Below are 18,712 nucleotides of genomic sequence, written 5' to 3'. Positions count from 1 at the left end.
ATTATTTATTTATTTTATTCTACTATTTCTCACTTATTTACTCCACTTTAATTCTTCACCTTTACGCTGCTGGACGCTAGTTACCAATCAGACATACCCGGTGGTCACACAAAAGGTTAAACTATTCAAACATAAGATTTACCTTTCTAACTTGCTGCGCCACTAATATAATCTTAGGCAGAAACTAATCATAATAACCATCTTGGAAAATTATTTCACCACCTTTTTTCGGAACACCAATTGTTTCACCGCTCTATTTTAAAAATGTGTACAATTTCCTTACGTAAACATGGTTTGGGCTACAGGCATCTCTTGCACACAAGTAGGAGCTTAGATCTTATGGGCTATCTGGTCGGCGCGAAATCAAAAAAATTTCCAAGATCGGTTCTTCTATCAACACAAGAAACCCTCACCAAAGCGATAGCAGGAGGAAGAGAATGGCAAGGAGCACAGGAAATCCCTCAACCCAAAATCATCTCAGGAAGCCAACAACAGAGCAGGATCGATAGAATCACCTGCAGATCTGATGCAGCTTGGAGGCCGGGAACCCTAGCAGCTGGAGTGGCATGGAGCTTCTACAGCATCAATGGAGAGATGATCACATCTCAAAGTAAACTCCTCTTATATGTGAATTCGCCCCTCGTGACTGAGGGACTAGCTATGAGGGAAGCAATGGTTCATGCATTGTTTCTGGGATTCAATCGGGTGAATTTCGAATCGGACTCTATGAATTTGGTGGCAGCCATCGTCAACGGAGGCCCCGCATCGGAGCTTCACGGGATTGTCTCTGATATCTCTTTATGTTCAAGCGTGTTTTTTTTAGGCATTGTAATCATCGCGTTCTCTCTTTTGAGGACGGTTTAGTTAAGCAGTTGCTTGGTTCTCTTGTACCAGACCCTTGATTTAAGAATCTATTTATCGGGTTGACAAAAAAAAACATGGTTTGGGCTAGAAGCCTAGAAGATGCGTACAGATAAGTAACAAGTTATAATCAAGTACATTTTGCAAATGAAGATGCAATGAAACTATAAATTACTCAATGAGTGTTGGAAAGAAGTAAACAATAATTTTTTTGCAATGTCTAGTATTACACCAATTAGTAATCCAAAGTTTTGAATGGTTTTTCCGGAGTTAGATCGTCTTTATCAAGATTTAAGTTTCTTTCTCTATGGGGATGATCCCCTCGGTAAGGTAAGATCACTCAAGGGGATAATATAAATTGAAAAAAATTCCATAAATGAAAGTTTGAATATAGTTTCAGTGAGAAATATTTCTAACAAATTATACGAACAACTCCAATTGAGGTATACTCATAGGAGTTCTCGGAATAAAAAATAAATTGTATTCTGTATACCAAAAGTGGAGATATGAAATCTCAAACAGAAGTTATAATTTTTTTTAAAAGCCTTTCATATCCTCCTGTTTATTAATTGAGAAGTCATTTAACTGATTTTTGATTATGTGTTTCTCATAGATGAAGTTTCAAAAAATTGTTATAATTTGAATGGTTGATAATTTTTATTAATTATTTATTTTATTTGAATCTAAAAATAAAAGAAAATTCTGGAACTCATTAAAACAAGTTACCATATAATACATGTAATATTACAAATAATGGTTTATGGTAACTAATTGTAGAATTATAGAAAGAATAGATAATATGTCATCAATTTGTTTATTTTATCAATTTTTTTATTTGTAATTATATAAAATATTAATATCATTTTTATAAAAATATATATAATGGTTGTGTACTTTTATACAAAGAATTATATTTCTATGTAATGCATTATTATTATTATAACTTTTTATGTTTTTTTAATTCTGCACATGGTTTATAAATTGTTTATATATATATTTTAAAATTATTTAAGATCATTTTCATTCTAGCTTACAAAGTCATTTTATTAGAGTTCATATATCATTTATAAGACTTTTATCTAATCGTTATAAAGGTTTATAAATTCATTTATAATACATATAAAATGTTATAAAATCATTTGTAAATTCTTATAAATCTATTTATTATTGTATAAATGTGTTGTTATGATAATTATATATGTATTGTTAAAACTATTTTATTGTAAATTCAATTATTGTACTTTACATCGAAATGGTTTTCTAAATTCATTGGTTGTGTTATAGAACCACTTTACGTCGAAATGGTATAAATTATTGAATCACTTGAGTTATAGAACCACTTATTAGGATTTATGAAACTATTTATAAGGTTTTTTAAAATTTCTGAGAAATAATTCATAAAATATATAATTTATAAATATTTCATTAATTATTTATAATTGAATAGTAATTTTTTTTGAAAAAATCTATTACATTCTAATTTTTATTATTGTATCATAAAATATCTTTCATGGTACATGGTCATCGTTTTAATCTCTTTGACCATCATCTTATTGTAAACTTTTTTCCATGGTACATGGGCATATTTCTATTTTTTTAACAATTGTTTTAATAAAACTTTATATGAGGCTTAAATTAGTAGACTAACCACTATGAAATATCTATTAATTAGAGAAACGGAAATAACAAAGGTTCCAAACCTCATTTACCATTATCCTATGTTAGTTTATGATGCAAATATGCATTAAAACAATATTTTCATATTTTTGATTTTTTTCTCAAAATATGTGGGTTAACCCCTACGAAAATATTGAGTTTTAGGTTAAATGCTCTATATTTTTAGGCTTATACTCATTAGTGTTGTTTAAAATTTTCTAATCACTTTATACATTCTTATCATGTATGATAAACTCTCTTTCATGGTACATGGGCATCGTTCTAATTTTTAACAATTAAGTTAGTAAACTTCATATGCTACCTAAATCATTAGACCTACCACTATGAAATTTTTATTCTTGAGAGAAATGGAGACAACAAAGGTTCCAAACCTCTTTGACTATCATCGTATGTCAATAAGGGATGCAACTATGAATTTAAACAAGATTTTCTTATTTATTGATTTTTTTTTTCAAAAATCTGTGGGTTTAATCCCTATGAAAATATAAATATTTTTTTAATTTCTCTATATATTGAAGTTCATACTCATTTAAGTTGTTTAAAATTTTCTAACTGAATTATAAATTTGTACTAACCTCTATGAAATCTCTATTCTTTAGAGAAACGGAAATAAAAAAGGTTTCATACCTGCTTGACCATTATCCTATGTTAGTTTATGATGAAAATATGCATTATAAAAATATTGTCATATTTTTTTTTCTCAAAATATGTGGGTTAACCTACGAAAATATTGAGTTTTATGTTAAATGCTCTATATTTTAAGCTTATGCTCATTAGTGTTGTTTAAAATTTTCTTATCACTTTATACACTTTTATCAATGTAGTATAAAATCTCTTTTATGGTACAGGGGAATCGTTCTAATTTTTTAACAATTAAATAAGTAAAACTTCATATGCTGCCTAAATCATTGGACTTACCACTATAAAGTTTTTATTCTTGAGAGAAACAGAGACAACAAATGTTCCAAACCTCTTTGACCATCATCATATGTCAATACATGATGCAACTATGCATTTAAACAATATTTCCATATTTATTGAATTTTTTCAAAATTTATGGGTTAACCCTTACGAAAATATAAAATTTTTCGTTAATTTCTCTATATACTTAAGTTTATACTCATTAAAGTTGTTTACATTTTTTTAACCGCATTATAAATTTGTATTAATCTATTATAAACCATTTTCCATGGTACATGGGCATTGTTCTAATGGTTTTAACAATCGTTTTAATAAAACTTTATATGATGCTTAAATTAGTGGACTAACCACTATGAAATCTCTATTTTTTAGGACAAACAAAAACAATAAAGGTTCCTAACCTCTTTGAAAATTATCCTATGTCAGTGTATAAAGCATATATTTATTAAAAAATATTGTCATATTTTTGATTTTTTTTCTCAATTTTTGTAGGTTACACTATGAAAATATTGAGTTCTTAGGTAAATTCCCTATATACTGGGTTAATACTCTTTAATTTTAAACGAATTCCTAACTACATTCTAAATTTTTATTATTGTATCATAAATTATCTTTCATGGAACATGGTCATAGTTTTAATTTCTTAACAATTTTTTTAATAAAACTTAATATACTGCTTAAATTAGTGGATTAACCACTATGAAATCTCTATTTTTTAGAAAAAACAAAACAACAAAGGTTCCAAAGCTCTTTGACCATTATCATATGTTATTTTATGATGAAAATATGCATTTCAACAATATTTTCATACTTTTGATTTTTTCTCAAATTGTGTAGGTTATACTACGAAAATATTTATTTTTTAGGTAAATTCCCTATATACTGAGTTAATACTCTTAATTTTTTTTTAAAACTCTAACTACATTATACATTTTTATTATTGTATCATAAATTGCCTTTCATGGTACATGGTCATCGTTTAATTTCTTAACAATTTTGTTAATAAAACTTAATATATTGCTTAGATTAGTGGATTAACCACTATGAAATCTCTATTCCATAAAGATATGGAAGCAATAAAGGTTCCAAACCTCATTGACCATTACCCTATGTTAGTTTATGATGCAAATATGCATTAAAAAACATTTTCATGTTTTTAATTTTTTTCTACGAAAATATTTTTAAGATATGGATCAACGCCTACGAAAATATGCATTAAAAGATATGGATCAACGCCTACGAAAATATTGAGTTTTAAGTTAAATGCTCTACATTTTTAAGCTTATACTCATTAGTGTTGTTTTAAATTTTCTAATCACTTTATAGATTTTTATTAATGTATGATAAACTCTCTTTCATGGTACATGGGCATCATTCTATTTTTTTAACAATTAAGATAGTAAAAATTCATATGCTGCCTAAATCATTGGACTTACCACTATGAAATTTTTGTTTTTGAGAGAAACAGACACAACAAAGGTTTCAAACCTCTTTGACCATCATCTTATGTCAATACATGATGCTAACCACTATAAAATCTATATTATTTTGGATAAACGGAAACAATAAATGTTTTAAACCTCTTTGAACATTATCCTATGTCAGTGTAAAATGAATTTATTTATTAAAAAATATTGTCATATTTTTGATTTTTTTTCAAATTTTTTAGTTTACACTACAAAAATATTGAGTTTTAGGTAAATTCCCTATATACCGAGTTAATACTTTTTAATTTTAAAACAATTTCTAACTACATTCTAAATTTTTATTATTGTAACATAAATAAATCTTTCAAGGTACTTGGTCATTGTTTTAATTTCTAAACAATAATTTTAATAAAAATTAATATACTACTTAAATTAGTGGATTAACCAATATTAAATCTCTATTTTTAGAGAAACGAACAAAGGTTTTTAACCACTTTGAACATTATCATATGATAGTTTATGATGAAAATATGCATTTCTACAATATTGTCATATTTTAGAAATTTTCTCAAATTTTGTAGGTTATACTACGAAAATATTGCATTTTTAGGTAAATTTCCTATATACTCAGTTAATACTCTTTACTTTAAAAAAAATCTAACTACATTCAATTTTTTTTATTATTGTATCATAAATTATCTTTCATGGTACATGGTCATCGTTTAAATTTCTTAACAATCTTGTTAATAAAAATTAATATATTGCTTAAATAAGTGGATTAACCACTATGAAATCTCTATTCTTTAAAAATATGGAAACAAAAAAGGTTCCAAACCTCCTTGACCATTATCATATATTAGTTTATGATGAAAACATGCATTAAAAAATATTGTCATATTTTAAAAAATTTCTTAAAAATATGTGGGTTAACCGCTACGAAAATATTGAGTTTTAAGTTAAATGCTCTATATTTTTAAGCTTATACTCATTAATGTTGTTTAAAAATTTTCTAATCACTTTATATATTTTTATTAATGAGTGATAAACTCTCTTTCGTGTTATATTGGCATCATTCTAATGTTTTAACAATTATGATAGTAAAACTTCATATGCTGCCTAAATCATTGGACTAACCACTATAAAAAAATTATTTTTGAGAGAAACGAAGACAACAGAGGTTCTAAACTCTCTGACCAGCATCTTATGTTAGTGCTCGACGAAACTATACATTAAACCATATTTTCATATTTTTTAATTTTTTTCAAAATTCGTGGGTTAACCCCTTTTAAAATATAAGTTTTTGGTAAATCCTTTATATACTAAATTTATACTCTTCACTTTTGTTTGAAATTTTCAAACCACATTTGAATTAATGTATTCTAAACTATCTTTCATGGTATATATAAATTATTCTATTTTTTAATATTTAGTTTAGTAAAATTTTGTATACTGCCTAGATCAATGGAATTAACATTATAAAATATTCATTATCTAGAGAAACGGAAACTACAAATGTTCAAAACTCTTTGACCATCATCTTATGTCAATGCTCGATGAAACTATACACAAAAACCAGATTTTCATATTTTTGATTTTTTTTCAAAATCCGTGGATTAACCCCTTCAAAAATATTGAGTTTTCGGTAAATGCTCTATATACTGAAGTCTATGCTCTTCACTTTAATTTAGAATTTTCAAACCACATTCTACATTTGAATTAATGTATTCTAAACTATCTTTCATGGTATATAGGAATCATTCTAATTTTTTAATATGTAGTTTGGTAAAATTTCATAAACTGCCTAGAATGGTGGAATTACCATTATTAAATCTTTATTATCTAGAGAAACAGAGATAACAGAGGTTCTAAACCTCTTTGACCATCATTTTATGTCAGTGCTCGATGAAACTATACACTAAAACCAAATTTTCATATTTTTGAAATTTTTTCAAAATCTGTAGGTTAACTTTTTCAAAAATATTGAGTTTTGGGTAAATGCTCTATATACTGAAGTTTATGCTCTCCACTTTTATTTAAAAATTTCAAACCACATTCTACATTTGAATTAATGTATTTTAACTATATTTCATGGTATATAGGAATCATTCTAATTTTTTAATATTTAGTTTACTAAAATTTTATATATAGCCTAGATTAATGGAATTAGCATTATAAAATCTTCATTATCTAGGGAAACGGAGAAAACAGAGGTTCTAAAATCTTTGACTATTATCATATGTTAGTGCTCGATGAAACTATTCACAAAAACCAGATTTTCATATTTTTGAAATTTTTTTCAAAATCCGTGGGTTAACCCCTTCTAAAATAATGAGTTTTCGGTAAATGCTCTATATATTGAAATTTATACTTTTCAATTTTGTTTAAAAGTTTTAAACCACATTCGACATTTAAATTAATGTATTATAAAATATATTTCATGGTATATAAGAATCATTCTAATTTTTAATATTTAGTTTGGAAAAAATTCATATACTGTCTAAATAGTGGAATTACCATTATAAAATATTTATTATCTAGAGAAACGCAGACAACAGATGTTCTAAACTCTTTACCATCATCTTATGTTAGTGCTCGATGAAACTATACACTAAAACCATATTTTGTATTTTTTTCAAAATCCGTTGGTTATTCCCTTTTAAAATAAGGAGTTTTCGCTAAATTCTCTAATATACTGAAGTTTATATTCTTCACTTTTGTTTAAAAATTTAAAACCACATTCTACATTTGAATTGACGTATTCTAAACTATATTTCATGTTATATATGAATCATTCTAATTTTTTAATATTTAGTTCAGTAAAATTTTGTATACTGCCTAAATCAATAAAATTAACATTATAAAATATTCATTATCTTAAAAAATGGAGACTACAAAGGTTATAAACTCTTTGACCATCATCTTATGTTAGTGCTCGATGAAAATATACACTAAAACCATATTTTCATATTTTTGATTTTTTTTTCAAAATCTGTGGGTTAACCCCTTTTAAAATGAGTTTTTGATAAATCCTCTATATACTGAAGTTATACTCTTTACTTTTATTTAAAAATTTCAAACCACATTCTACATTTGAATTAATTTATTCTAAACTATCTTTCATGGTATATAGAAATCAATCTAATTTTTTAATAATTAGTTTACTAAAATTTCATATACTCCATAGATTAGTGGAAATAGCTTTATAAAATCTTCATTATCTAGAGAAACGGAGACAACAGAGGTTCTAAACTCTTTGACCATCATCTTATGTTAGTGCTCGATGAAACTATATATAAAACCAGATTTTCACATTTTTGAAAATTTTCCAAAATCCGTGGGTTAACTGCTTCTAAAATTTTGAATTTTCGGTAAATGCTTATAAACAGAAGTATATATTCTTTACTTTTGTTTTAAAAATTTCAAACCACATTCGACATTTGAATTAATGTATTATAAACTATCTTTCATGGTATATAGGAATCATTCTAATTTTTAATATTTAGTTTGGTAAATTTCATATATTGCTTGAATATTGGAATTGCCATTACAAAATCTTTATCATCTAGAGAAACAGAGACAACAGAGGTTCTAAACTCTTTGACCATCATCTTATGTTAGTGGTTGATGAAACTATACAGTAAAACAATATTTTTGAATTTTTTTTCAAAATCTATGGGTTAGCCCCTTTTTAAAAAATGGGTTTTCGGTAAATCTAGAATAGTGGAATTGTGATTATAAAATCTTTATTATCTAGAGAAATGGAGACAACAAATGTTCTACAGCTCTTTGACAATCATCTTATGTCAGTTCTCTAAGAAACTATACACTAAAACCACATTTTCATTTTTTTTTTTCAAAATCCGTGGGTTAACCCCTTTTAAAATAATGAGTTTTCTGTAAATCCTTTATATACTGAAGTTTATACTCTCCACTTTTGTTTAATAATTTCAAACCACATTCTACATTTGAATTAATGTAATCTAAACTATCTTTCATGGGGTATAGGAATCATTCTAATTTTTTAATATTTAGTTTAGTAAAATTTCATATACTGCATAGATTAGTGGAATTAGCATTGTAAAATCTTCATTATCTAGAGAAACGGAGACAACAAAGGTTCTAAACTCTTTGACCATCATCTTATATCAGTGATCGATGAAACTATACACTAAAACGAGATTTTCATATTTTTGATTTTTTTTTCAAAATTCGTAGGTTAACCCCTTCAAAAATATTGAGTTTTCGGTAAATGCTCTATATACTAAAGTTTATGCTATTCACTTTAATTTAAAAATTTCTAACCACATTCCATATTTGAATTTAATGTATTCTAAACTATCTTTCATGGTATATAAGAATCATTCTAATTTTTTAATATTTAGTTTACTAAAATTTCATATACTACCTAGATTAGTGGAATTAGCATTATAAAATCTTGATTATCTAGAGAAATGGAGACAGCATAGGTTCTAAACTCTTTGACAATCATTTTATGTTGGTTCTCGATGAAACTATATACTGAAACCATATTTTCATATTTTTGAATTTCATTTTCAAAAATAATGTGTTTTCGGTAAATCCTCTATATACTGAAGTTTATACTCTTCACTTTTGTTTAAAAATTTTAAACCACATTCTACATTTAAATTAATTTTTTCTAAACTATCTTTCACGGTATATAGGAATCAGTTTAATTTTTTAATATTTAATTTACTAAAATTTCATATATTGCCTAAATTAGTGAAATTAGCATGATAAAATCTTCATTATCTAAAGAAACAAAGATAACAGAGGTTCTAAACACTTAGACCATCATATTATGTTAGTGCTCGATGAAACTATACACTAAATCAGATTTTCATATTTTTGGTTTTTTTCAAAATATGTGGGTTAGCCCCTTCTAAAATAATGACTTTTCGTTAAACGCTCTATATACTGAAATTTATACTCTTCATTTTTGTTTAAAAGTTTCAAACCACATTCTACATTTGAATTAATATATTACAAACTATCTTTCATGGTATCTAAGAATCATTCTAATTTTTATTATTTAGTTTGGTAAAATATCATATACTGCCTAAAATAGTGGAATTGCCATTATAAAAATCTTTATTATCTAGAGAAACGCAGACAACAGAGGTTCTAAACTCTTTTACCATCATCTTATGTTAGTGCTAGATGAAACTATACACTAAAACCAGATTTTTGTATTTTTTTCAAAATCCGTTGGTTAACCCTTTTTAAAATAACGAGTTTTCGCTAAATCCTCTAATATACTGAAGTTTATACTCTTCACTTTTGTTTAAAAATTTCAAACCAAATTCTAAATTTACATTATAAAATCTTCATTATCTGGAGAAACGGAGACTACAAAAGTTCTAAACTCTTTAAACATCATATTATGTCTGTGCTCGATGAAACTATAAACTAAAAAAAGATTTTCATATTTTTGAATTTTTTTTTCAAAATCCGTGGGTTAACCACTTCAAAAATATTGAGTTTTCGGTAAATGCTCTATATACTGAAGTTTATTCTCTTCTCTTTAATTTAAAAATTTCAAATCACATTCTATATTTGAATTAATGTATTCTAAACTATTTTTCATGGTATATAGGAATCATTCTAATTTTTTAATATTTAGTTTACTAAAATTTCATTTACTGCCTAGATCAATAGAATTAACATTATAAATCTTCATTATCTTGAAAAACAGAGACTGCAAAGGTTATAAACTCTCTGACCATTATCTTATGTTAGTGCTCGATGAAACTATACACTAAAACCCTATTTTCATATTTTTTAATTTTTTTTCAAAATCTGTGGGTTAACCCTTTTTAAAATAATGAGTTTTCGGTAAACCTCTACATACTGAAGTTATACTCTTCACTTTTGTTTAAAATTTTCAAACCACATTCTACATTTAAATTAATGTATTCTAAACTATCTTTCATGGTATATAGGAATCATTCTAATTTTCTAATATTTAGTTTACTAAAATTTCATATACTGTCTATATATTAATGGAATTAGCATTATAAAATCTTCATTATCTAGAGAAACGGAGACAACAGAGGTTGTAAACTCTTTGACCATCTTTTGTTAGTTCTCGATGAAACTATATATAAAACCAGATTTTCATATTTTTGAATTTCTTTTTCTAAAATAATGAGTTTTCGGTAAATCCTCTATATAGTGAAGGTTATACTCTTCACTTTTGTTTAAAAATTTCAAACCACATTCTACATTTAAATTAATGTATTCTAAACTATCTTTCACGGTATATAGGAATCGTTCTAATTTTTTAATATTTAGTTTACTAAAATTTCATATATTACCTAGATTAGTGGAATTAGCATTATAATTTTTTTATTATCTAGAGAAACGAAGACAGCAGAGGTTCTAAACACTTTGACCATCATCTTATGTTAGTTCTCGATGAAACTATACACTAAAATTAGATTTTCATATTTTTGATTTTTTTTCAAAATCCGTGGGTTAACCCCTTCTAAAATAATGAGTTTTCGTTAAACGGTTTATATACTGAAGTTTATACTCTTCAATTTTGTTTAAAAGTTTCAAACCAAATTCTATATTTGAATTAATTTATTATAAACTATCTTTCATGGTATATAAATATCATTCTAATTTTTATTATTTAGTTTCGTAAAATTTCATACACTCCTTAAAATAGTGAAATTGCCATTACAAAATCTTTATTATCTAGAGAAACGCAAACAACAGAGGTTCTAAACTCTGTGACCATCATCTTATGTTAGTGTTCGATGAAACTATACACTAAAACCATATTTTTTTATTTTTTTTTTTCAAAATCCGTTGGTTAACCTCTTTTAAAATAATGAGTTTTCGCTAAATCCTCTAATATACTCAAGTCTATACTATTCATTTTTGTTTAAAAATTTCAAACCAAATTCTAAATTTAAACTAGTGTATTAAAAAACTATCTTTCGTGGTTTATAGGAATCATTCTAATTTTTTTAATATTTAGTTAAGTAAAATTTTGTATACTGTCTAGATCAATGGAATTAACATTATAAAATCTTCATTATCAAGAGAAACGGAGAATACAAAGATGTTAAACTCTTTGACCATCATCTTATGTTAGTGCTAGATGAAACTATACACTAAAACCAGATTTTCATATTTTGAACTTTTTTTTCAAAATCTTTGGGTTACCCACTTCAAAAATATTGAGTTTTCGGTAAATGCTCTATATAATGAAATTTATACTCTTCACTTTTGTTTTAAAAATTCCAAATCACATTCTACATTTGAATTAATGTATTCTAAACTAACTTTCATGGTATATAGGAATCATTCTAATTTTTTAATATTTAGTTTAGTAAAATTTTGTATACTGCCTAGATCATTGGAATTAGCATTGTAAAATCTTCATTATCTAGATAAACGGTGACTACAAAGGTTCTAAACTCTTTGACCATCATTTTATATCAGTGCTCGATGAAACTATACACTAAAACCAGATTTTCATACTTTTATTTTTTTTCAAAATTCGTGGGTTAATCCCTTCAAAAATATTGAGTTTTCGGTAAATGCTCTATATACTGAAGTTTATGCTATTCACTTTAATTTAAAAATTCTAAACCAAGTTCCACATTTGAATTAATATATTCTAAACTATCTTTCATGGTATATAGGAATCATTCTAATTTTGTAATATTTAGTTTACTATAATTTCAAATATTGTCTATATTAGTGGAATAAGCATTATAAAATCTTTATTATCTAGAGAAACGGAGACAACAAAGGTTCTAAACCTCTTTGACCATCATCTTATGTTAGTGATCGATGAAACTATATATAAAACCAGATTTTCATATTTTTGATTTTTTTCCAAAATCCGTGGGTTAACTCTTCTAAAATAATGAGTTTTCGGTAAATGATCTATATACTGAAGTTTATACTCTTCACTTTCTTTAAAAATTTGAAACTACATTCTACATTTGAATTAATGTATTCTAAATTATCTTTAATGGTATATAAGAATCATTTTAATTTTTTAATATTTAGTTTGGTAAAATTTCATATACTGCCTAAAATTTTGGAATTGTATTATAAAATCTTTATTGTCTAGGGAAACGGAGAAAACAAATGTTCTAAACCTCTTTGACCATCATCTTATGTCAATTCTATAAGAAACTATACACTTAAACCAGATTTTCATATTTTAAATTTTTTAAAAAAATCCGTGGGTTAACCCTTTTTAAAATAATGAGCTTTTGGTAGATCCTCAATATACTGAAGTTTATACTCTTCACTTTTGTTTTAAAATTTTCAAACCACATTCTACATTTGAATTAATGTATTCTAAACTATCTTTCATGGTATATAGGAATCATTCTAATTTTTTTAATATTTCGTTTACTAAAATTTCCTATACTGCATAGATTAATGGAATTAACAATATAAAATATTTATTATCTAGAGTAACGGAGACAGCAGGGATTCTAAACTTCCTTGACCATCATCTTATGTCAGTTCTCTAAAAAACTATACACTTATACCAGATTTTCATATTTTTGATTTTTTTTCAAAATCTGTGGGTTAACCCCTATAAAATAATGAGTTTTCGTTAAATGCTCTATATGCTGAAGTTTATACTCTTTACTTTTGTTTAAAATTTTCAAACCACATTCGAGATTTGAATAATATATTCTAAAGTATTTTTCATGGTATATAGGAATCATTCTAATTTTTTTAATATTTAGTTGGTAAAATTTCATATACTGCATAAAATAATAGAATTGCATTATAAAATCTTTATTATCTAGAGAAATGGAGACAACAGAGGTTATAAACCTCTTTGACCATCAACTTATGTTGGTGCTCTAAGAATCTCTACACTAAAACCAGATTTTCATATTTTTGAATTTTTTTAAAAATCTGTGGGTTAACCCCTTCAAAAATATTGAGTTTTCGGTAAATGCTCTATATACTGAAGTTTATACTCTTCCCTTTTGATTAAAAATTTCAAATCATATTCTACATTTGAATTAATTTATTCTAAACTATCTTTCATGGTATATAGGAATCATGCTAATTTTTTAATATTTAGTTTAGTAAAACTTCGTATACTGCATAGATCAATGGAATTAACATTATAAATTTTTCATTATCTAGAGAAATGGAGACTACAAAGGTTCTAAACTCTTTGACCATCATCTTATGTCAGTGCTCAATGAAACTATACACTAAAACTAGATTTTCATATTTTGAAATTTTTCAAACTCTGTGGGTTAACATTTTCAAAAATAATGAGTTTTCGGTAAATGATCTATATATAGAAGTTTATACTCTTCACTTTTCTTTAAAAATTTCAAACCACACTCGATATTTGAAATAATGTATTCTAAACTATATTTAATGGTATATAGGAATCATTCTAAGTTTTTTTAATATTTAGTTTTGTAAAATTTAATATACTGCCTAGAATAGTAGAATTGCCATTATAAAATCTTTATTATCTCGAGAAACGGAGACAACAATGGTTCTAAACTCTTTGACCATCAACTTATGTCAGTGCTCTAAGAAAATATACACTAAAACCAGAGATTCTAAACTCTTTGACCAACATCTTATGTTAGTTCTCGATGAAACTATGCACTAAAACCCTATTTTCATATTTTTGAATTTTTTTTTCTAAATCCGTGGGTTAACCCATTTTAAAATAATAAGTTTTTGGTAAATCCTCTATATATTGAAGTTTATACTCTTCACTTTTGTTTAAAAATATCAAACCACATTCTATATTTTAATTAATGTATTCTAAACTATCTTTCATGGTATATAGGAATCATTCTAATTTTTTAATATTTAATTTACTAAAATTTCATATACTGTCTAATTTAGTGGAATTAGCATTATAAAATCTTCATTATCTAGAGAAAGGGAGACAACAAAGGTTCTAAACTCTTTGACCATCATCATATGTTAGTGCTCGATGAAACTATGCACTAAAACCAAATTTTCATATTTTTGATTTTTTTCCAAAATCCATGGGCTAACCCTTCTAAATAATGAGTTTTCGGTAAATGATCTATATACCGAAGTTTATACTCTTCACTTTGGTTTTAATAATTTCAAACCACATTCTACATTTGAATTAATGTATTCTAAACTATCTTTCATGGTGTATAGGAATCATTCTAATTTTTTAATATTTAGTTTAGTAAAATTTTGCATACTGCCTAGATCAATGGAATTAGCATTGTAAAATCTTCATATCTAGAGAAACGGACACTACAAAGGTTCTAAACCTCTTTGACCATCATCTTATGTCAGTTCTCTAAGAAACTATACACTAAAACCAGATTTTCATATTTTTGATTTTTTTCAAAATATGTGGGTTAACCCCTTCAAAAATAATGAGTTTTCGGTAAATGCTCTATATACTTAAGTTTATACTCTTCACTTTAGTTTAAAATTTCAAAAAACATTTTACATTTGAATTAATGTATTCTAAACTATCTTTCATGGTATATAAGAATCATTCTAATTTTTTAATATTTAGTTTGGTAAAATTTCATATACTGCCTAGAATAGTGGAATTACCATTATAAAATCTTTATTATCTAGATAAACGGAGACAACAAAGGTTCTAAATTTCTTTGGCCATCATCTTATGCCAGTGCTCTAAGAAACTATACACAAAAACCATATTTTCATATTTTTGAATTCTTTTTTCAAAATCCGTGAGTGTCTCTTCTAAAATATTGAGTTTTCGGTAAGTGCTCTATATACTGAAGTTTATACTCATCTGAATTAATTTATTCTAAACTATCTTTCATGGTATATAGGAATCTAATTTTTTAATTTTTAGTTTAGTAAAATTTCGTATACTGCCTAGATCAATGGAATTAGCATTATAAAATCTTCATTATATAGAGAAACAGAGACAACAAAGATTATAAACCTCTTTGACCATCATCTTATGTCAGTGTTCGATGAAACTATACACTAAAACCAGATTTTCATATTTTTGAAGTTTTTTCAAAATCCGTGGGTATATACTTAAGTTTATACTCTTCATTTTTGGTTAAAAAATTCAAACCACATTCGACATTTAAATTAATATATTTCTAAACTATCTTTTATGGTATATAGGAATCATTCTAATTTTTTAATATTTAGTTTGGTAAAAGTTTATATATTGCCTAAAATAGTGGAATTGTCATTATAAAATCTTTATTATCTAGAGAAATGTAGACAACGGAGGTTCTAAACTCCTTGACCGTCATCTTATGTTAGTGTTCGATGAAACTAACACTAAAACCATATTTTCATATTTTTGAATTTTTTTTCAAAACTCGTGGGTTAACCTCTTTTAAAATAATGAATTTTCGGTAAATTCTATATATACTGAAGTTTATACTCTTCACTTTTGTTTAAAATTTTAACCACATTCTACATTTGAATTAATGTATTCTAAACTATCTTTCATATATAGGGCTAGCAAATGCTTTGGGGCTTGCAAATGCTTTGGACTAATGTGATTATTATTTTTCAGGCTGGTATTGTGTTGAGTCCTGTTCTGCTCTCAAGAATCCCTAAAGTTAAAGAGTTCTTCCTCCAGAAAGATGCAGCTGATTATTACTCTTTCTTCTCATTCGTTTTACGAACATCTTTCATGTTCTTGATCGATCTTGAGTTCGATATACAATTCATGAGAAGAAACTTCAAGAAAGTCTCTGTAATAACCTTGAGTTCCTTTGCGGCTTGTGGTCTCCTCAGCCTCGCCTTGGTCTACATACTCACCCCTTTGCTCCACATCAAAGAGGATTACTTAACGTTTTTCATGACTCTTTTCGTTACCTTGTCAAACACGTCATCTCCTGTTGCCCTCCGTTCAATTGCTGACTGGAAATTCAACACATCTGAGATTGGACGGCTTACACTCTCCTGTGCGTTGTTCATAGAATTATCAGACGTCATGATCTACACTTTAGTCATAGCCTCCATCTCTAAATCTATGGTAGGTAATATCTTCCTGTTTATTTTTGCCACCGGAGCCCTAATCTTGCTCAACAAGTTTCTAGCTGCATGGCTCCCAAAGAGGAACCCTAAAGAGAAGTACTTATCAAAGGCTGAGACTCTAGTTTTCATCATCTTCCTTCTCATCATAGCCATAACAATCGAATCCTACGATGTTAACTCCTCAGTCTCGGTTTTCACCATTGGTATAATGGTTCCACGACAAGGAAAGACTCATAGAACGTTGGTTCAGCGGCTTAGTTACCCTATCCACGAGTTTGTCCTTCCGGTTTACTTTGGTTACATGGGATTCAGATTCAGCACCACTGCGTTAACCAAACGTTATTACATCGGTCTCGTTATTATAGTGATTCTGGCCTTAGCTGGGAAACTTATTGGCGTGATATGCGCTTGTATATATGTACCTGAAGATCCCCAAGAAATATTGGCTCTTTTTACCAACCATTCTCTCTGTTAAAGGTCATGTGGGTCTTCTTCTTCTCGACGCAAACTACTCCAAAAAGGTATTTTCTTAACATAGTCTTGATTGATTACCGCTACTTTTCATAACTCTCGTCATATTCTATCACCCTTCGCATCAATTTTGATTTTAGAGTATGTTGTTTTACATTATCCACGCCAAAATAACAATAGCGATTAAGAACATTTATGATAGAAATAAAATTTTCGGTAGATGGTCACCAACTTAAAATCAGTTAACTGTAAATGGATAGTTCATATCTCTAAGCATATTATTTCAAATCTTTTTAATTTTTGATATTAAATGCTCTTACTAATATATGCATCCTTTTGAAATGAGATAATGTTTCTTTAACCATTAATCTTATAATACAACTTGTTTTTTTCACATTATTTGTTTGAATCTGTTTATGTAGAAATGGTAATTCATGATATGATGCTGGCATCTTTGGTGGTCATGACCCTAGCAAGCGGTGTCCTTGCGTCTCTGTTGCTTAAAGCAAGAGAGAAACACTTCGCTCACCAGAAAACTTCTCTTGAATCTCACGACACTCACAAGGAGCTACGCGTCTTATCTTGCGTCTACGGAGCCCGCCACGCTCGTGGCACAATCTCTCTTACCTCGGCCTTGAGCGGTTCTCGCGGAGCCTCTAAGCCCTTCGCGGCTCTGCTTATGCACCTCGTACCGCTCCCGAAGAAACGAAAATCATCAGAACTCTTGTATCATGAGCACGGTGATGACGTGCACGGAGATGATGAGTTCGGGACCAATGATAGTTTAGAGATCAACGATTGATTGATTCGTTTGCTAAAGATAGTAAACTCTTGATCCAACAGGTGAAGCTCGTGACCAAGATGCTTAACATGCACCTAGAGATCTGTAACGCGACAGAAGATCTACGCGTTTCGATTGTGTTTCTTCTGTTTCATAAACACCAGAGGATCGATGGGAAGACTACAAACGATGGGGAGGTTTTCAGACAGATGAACCGGAACGTTTTAAGACACGCTCCGTGTTCGGTTGGTATTTTCGTGGACCGGAACATAACCGGGTTTCAACAGCCTCACGGGTTTGATTCCGTACAACATGTTGCTGCACTGTTCTTTGGTGGTCCGGATGATCGTGAGGCTTTAGCTCTGTGCAGATGGCTGGCTAACAAACAACACTTTGATTCATCTCACGATCATACAGTTCGTTCCCGAGGGTTCTCAGACAGAGAGTCCTGTTGGGAATGCGACAACACAAGACAATAACGATGTTTTCAAACTGAACACAAATAATTCTCTATAAGACGTCTAACCATCGACTAGCGAATTTCTTGAACATTGGTTTCAGG

General features: G+C 27.7%; 1 pseudogene; it reads left to right on the top strand.

Moving 5' to 3' along the window:
• The first annotated feature begins 339 nt into the window (after positions 1–339).
• On the top strand, positions 340–18,666 carry LOC108830666 (cation/H(+) antiporter 2-like; annotated as a pseudogene).
• The last annotated feature ends 46 nt before the right edge of the window (positions 18,667–18,712 follow it).

This window comes from Raphanus sativus, chromosome 2 (assembly GCF_000801105.2).
Source record: "Raphanus sativus cultivar WK10039 chromosome 2, ASM80110v3, whole genome shotgun sequence".
Lineage (NCBI taxonomy): Eukaryota > Viridiplantae > Streptophyta > Magnoliopsida > Brassicales > Brassicaceae > Raphanus > Raphanus sativus.
This window is presented reverse-complemented; position numbering and strand designations above follow the sequence as displayed.